The sequence below is a fragment of the Schistocerca americana genome, chromosome 2 (assembly GCF_021461395.2).
Source record: "Schistocerca americana isolate TAMUIC-IGC-003095 chromosome 2, iqSchAmer2.1, whole genome shotgun sequence".
Classification (NCBI taxonomy): domain Eukaryota; kingdom Metazoa; phylum Arthropoda; class Insecta; order Orthoptera; family Acrididae; genus Schistocerca; species Schistocerca americana.
The window spans coordinates 949,843,902-949,849,507 of record NC_060120.1 but is presented as its reverse complement, the minus strand read 5'-3'; the positions used below and the strand labels follow the sequence as shown (position 1 = coordinate 949,849,507).

Below are 5,606 nucleotides of genomic sequence, written 5' to 3'. Positions count from 1 at the left end.
TTGGGTGCGAGGGTAAATTCGCCTCGAGTCGCATTTATACCAACAGCACAGCACGCCATTACTTCCAGAGTCGGATTCAGGCTACGCGGGTCTCTGATCGTCGGTTGGTGTAATCTATGGCGCCGCAGGCCCACACGCTAGCTTTCGTACCGAACTATTTTGTACGATTTGCGTGACTGCATCGCCGGCCGCGGAACTATGATTTGCATGAGATTACGGGCGAAGCTAGCGTTGCTAGGCACCGACAGCCGCGGCTCGAGTTGGCAGCAAGTGGTCCAGGGCCGATGTTCCCGGCCTTGCCCTTTGGCGACCGCACTACGCCCTGTCTGGCCCGCGTCACGTTCACGTTCGCGTTCCTGCCACCGCAAGCTTTCACCTAGCCACTGCTGTTCTTCGGGTACTGGCTCTAAAATCACTGTACCCACCATCTGGTGCAGCAGAAACAGCTGTTCGAGCACCTGCTAAGACAGAGTGAGGCACTATGAGGTAGATGGTGATGATTATGATGATGATGATGATGATGATGATGATGATGATGATGACGATAAAGTCTCAATTTTTTCACAGTCCAATCGAGCCACTGTCACGAATGATGATGATGATGAAATGATAAGGACAACACAAATACCCAGTCCCTGAACAGAGAAAATCCCCAACACGCCGGGAATCGAACCCAGGACTCCGTGATCCAGAAGTAGCAACGCTAGCCACTAGACCATGAGCTATGGACTATGAGGTAGCGACGAAGTGGGATCAGGTGCGAGGGCTGTTCGGAAAGTAAGGTCCGATAGGTCGCGAAATGAAAACCACAGTCAAAATCAAAAATCTTTCACTCACAACAATTAGCAAAACCTTCCAGCTACCTCTCTAAATAGTCGCCGCTGCCACTTACGACATCTGCCGTGGCGTTGTACAAACTTTCCAGTACCCTCGTCACAGAAAGCACCCTCCTGTGCTTTCTGCCAATTCTCTGCGCTGGTCTGCCTTTCGCTGTCTGTGCCAAAATGTTGTCTTTGTAGCCAGCGGTCCATGTGAGCAGAGATGAACAACGGGGGGAGCCAATTAAGGGCTGTATTGTGGGTGACGAAACACTTCCCATCGTAAACGCTGCGGGAGTGTCTTCATTGCCCCTGCAGAATGCGGCTGAAAATTGTCTCGGAGAAAGAAACGCATGACATTTATGTCATGTGGGCTGCATAGATTCAGGCGAAATCTCTCACCAGATCCACATACTTGGAGGGAATACTGTTGTTTTAGACATTTCTACCTTATCACTTTGCGCTCTGAACCGAAAAGAGCGATGTGAAGTGATCGACAGATACACTAAAGACACTGTCCAACACATCTGCGCAAAGTTCCATTGGATTTTCACAGTGGTTTCCATTTCACGCCTAATCGAACCTTACTTTGTGAATACGCCTCGTACGAAGTGGAGAACAGGAAACGTACACGCTATGCATAGTCTTTCCCTGATTATAAAAATTTATTTCTACAAACTATGCTAAGTACAGCTATGCGGTTTGTTGTGAATAGTAGCTTGACTCAGCTTTTATGCCTACACATATATACGTTGTCTACCACCATCTGACTTACTTTCTCTTTCTCTTGCTACAGGTAGCGTAATTTAGGAACACTGCTGTCATAAAGGCGTCTACGCAGGGGAAAGCGAAACGTTCTTTGTAGTTTAATGAAACACATTCGCCTATTAAAGCTCAGCGGCAGTTCTGAAATGCGCTAGATCCGCCAGATGTGAAAGTATCAAAGGTTGGTACGAGAAATTTAAAGACACTGGTAGTGTTGCTAACAAGGCAATGAGCAGTAGACCTGAAGTACAGCATTGCATGCAGTCTGCGCGAACAGAGCATCATGTTTCCAGAGAAACAGGCATACTCAAAAGTACCACAGTGAAGATTTTAAAGAGAGGACTGCATTTCCATACAATGCGCAACTCTTGCAAGTTTTCCGTCCAGAAGCGCTGCGTTTCCTACGAACATGCTACAAAGAACCGATGTAGACAATGATTGTCTTAACTAAGTTTGTTTTTCACATCTCAGGGAAAGTAAACAGGCAAAATCTCCACTTTTCCTGGTGTCCGCTCTCCCTTCTGCTTGCACTAGCTTACCGTGATTCCTGCACGGGGTGAGACACTGTTTTCTCTCGTCATTGCTTTGCTATGACATGAAATACTGCAGTGCTGTGTCTGCGACTCTACAGCTGATGCGGAACCGTAATCTGAATTTAGCAGTTCATTTACAAAACAATTGTTCGACCGCTCTTTTTCACTGAACCTACCATTACGGAAACAGTTTACCTAGAAGTTTCTGTTGTACCTTAGTTACAGGAATTTCAACTGTGGGTAGATTTCAACAAGATGCGCACCGCCACACTGGTGGGTTATTTGTTCACCAGTTCTTGGATGAAACCTTTCCAGACAGACGGATCGATAGAAACCGTCCAACATAATTGGGGGGGGGGGGGGGGGTACGTCAGAGATAAAGCGTTCAGTTCACCAGTTCCTGATGTGCAGACATTTAGGACACGAGTACGAGAAGCTGCAGGGGCGATAACGGAAGACATGTTAGCAAAGACATGGAGAGAAATTGAGTATCGCCTGGACGCTCTACAGGCAACAGGAGGAACACGTGTGGAAGTGCATCCGTAAAAAACTTTATGAGCTAACCCACAGTTTGCAGCAAACTGCATAGCGGTATCTAGCATAGTTCCTTATAACTATGCTAGATATCGCTATGCTACGCACTTCTCCTTAGATACAATTGTTTGCAATCAAGGCAAGACTTCACGCTCATCCTGGACATTATGCAGCAGGATGAAAACTTAATTGATTTTATTGCCCCATCAGGTTTCAGTGACAACTCGAGTTTCCGAATACTGAGGTTCTCGATATTGTCAGGAGCTCACACTCATATCTCAAGCTGTGCTGGTATCTTTTACGCAACGGTCGGTCAAGTTAACAACCTGCTGACGTCACTTAAAAAGCATGCATGAGCGATAGCCATGCATGCATGAGCGATAGTCATTACCACCTCAAGAAACTAAAATTACGCAGTTACTTTTTTGTTCGTTTACTACTTTAAGTATGCAGTGTTGCTCACTGCCAAGTGCCGTAGCATGCCGCTAGATTGGCGCGGAGCCACTTGATACAGCGATAATGCTTTTTCTGCATTTGCAGGAGAACAGACAGCAGTAATACATCCGGACTTCGTGGAAGAGTACGGCAAATAAGGCTCCATAATACGACACAGTCACCTCAAATTACTCTGTGTGCAGATCGCCTTTCTTTCAGGAAACAGAAATCGCAAGAGAAATGAGAGTCCTGGCTCTCGACCACAGGCGTAATACAATCGTGGCGACAGTGGAAAAAGTGAAACTTAGTTATGCATTATTTTTCAACATACTGCACGACATTTTGAATTGACTATGGTCGCCACTGCTCGGAACTGCTCGACAATCATTCAAAATGGACACCGAAGCTAGGTAGCAGCCGAAATATTACAGCTGAGTCAGGCCATTTCAGATTACCTATTTAGCCGCCTAATTACCATGGACTCGCCAACGGCCTCGCCGCAGTGGTAACACCGGTTCCCGTCAGATCACCGAAGTTATGCGCTGTCGGACTGGGCTAGTACTTGGATGGGTGACCATCCAGTCTGCCGAGCGCTGCTGGCAAGCGGGGTGCACTCAGCCTTTGTGAGGCAAACTGAGGTGCTACTTGATTGAGAAGTAGCGGCACCGGTCTCGTAAACTCACATATGGCCGGGACAGCGGAGTGCTGACCACATGCCCCTCCATATCCGCATCCAGTTACGCCTGTGGGCTGAGGATGACACGGCGGCCGGTCGGTACCGTGAGGCTTCCAAGGCCTGTTCGGACGGAGTTTAGATTTTAATTACCATGGACTCATCTTGCCTTTTCTCACATGATATCCTGCGAATTATAGATGATGGCAACAGGCAGATTCCACATTTCTAGATTTCCGAAAAGTATTTGTCATGGTGCTCCAGTGCAGACTGCTAACGAAGGCACCTCACATGATATCCTGCGAACTACAGATGAGGGGCAACACGTGAATTCCATATTCCTAGATTTCCGAAAAATATATGACACAGGGCCACACAGCACACTGTTAACGAAGGTACGAGCACACGGAATGCGTTCCCAGGTATTGGAGTGGCTCGTTGACTTAGCAAGTCACAGAACCAAATATGTTGTGCTCGTTGGCGAATGTTCATCAGATACGAGGGTATCGGGAGGAGTGGGCCAGGAAAGTGCGATAGAAGTACTATTGTTTTCTATATATTCGTACATAAATGACCTGGCGGACAGGGTGCTTAGCAATATGCGGATGTTTGCTAACGATGCTGTGGTGTACGGGAAGGTGTCAATGAAGAGTGGCAGTTCGAGGATACATGATGACTTAGACGAAATTTCTTGTTGGGCTAATTAACTGCACCTACCTCTAAACGTAGAACAATGTAGGTTAATGCAGATGAGCAAATGGAGCGAACATGTGTGGATTGTAGTAAAGAAGGCGAATGGTCGGCGTCGGCTTACTGGGAGAAATTTAGAAATTCATCTGTAAAGGAGACCACATATAAAACGCTAGTGCGACCCATTCTCGAATACTCCTTCAGTGTTCCGGATCCGCTGCAAATCGTATTAAAGGAAGACATGGACGAAATTCAGAGTCGGATTGCTAATTTGTTAGCGGTAGGTTCGAACAACGAGCAAGTATTACCGAAGTGATTCGGGCGCTCAATTGGGAATCCCTGGATGGAACGGGACGTTCTTTTTGAGGAACACTACAGAGAAAATTTAAAAAACCGGCATTTGAAGCTGACTGCAGAATGATTCCACTGACGCCAATGAACATTCCGCGTAAGGACCACGACGATAAAACAGAAATGAGGGCTCGTACAGAGGCCTATAAACAGTCAGTCGTATTTCCCTCACTCTACTTGCGAGTTGAATAGGAATGGAAGTGGCTAGTAGTGGTACAGGGTACCCTCCGCCACGCACCGTGCGGTTTGCGGGATGGAACGGGACGTTCTTTTTGAGGAACACTACAGAGAAAATTAAAAAAACCGGCATTTGAAGCTGACTGCAGAATGATTCCACTGACGTCAATGAACATTTCGCGTAAGGACCACGACGATAAAACAGAAATGAGGGCTCGTACAGAGGCCTATAAACAGTCAGTCGTATTTCCCTCACTCTACTTGCGAGTTGAATAGGAATGGAAGTGGCTAGTAGTGGTACAGGGTACCCTCCGCCACGCACCGTGCGGTTTGCGGGATGGAACGGGACGTTCTTTTTGAGGAACACTACAGAGAAAATTTAAAAAACCGGCATTTGAAGCTGACTGCAGAATGATTCCACTGACGTCAATGAACATTTCGCGTAAGGACCACGACGATAAAACAGAAATGAGGGCTCGTACAGAGGCCTATAAACAGTCAGTCGTATTTCCCTCACTCTACTTGCGAGTTGAATAGGAACGGAAGTGGCTAGTAGTGGTACAGGGTACCCTCCGCCACGCACCGTGCGGATTGCGGGGTATGTACACAGATGCAGATTGGTGGTAGGCC

The 5,606-nt window shown here is 47.1% G+C and overlaps 1 pseudogene; it reads left to right on the top strand.

The window, feature by feature from the left end:
* The first annotated feature begins 3,569 nt into the window (after positions 1-3,569).
* On the top strand, positions 3,570-3,687 carry LOC124597100 (annotated as a pseudogene).
* The last annotated feature ends 1,919 nt before the right edge of the window (positions 3,688-5,606 follow it).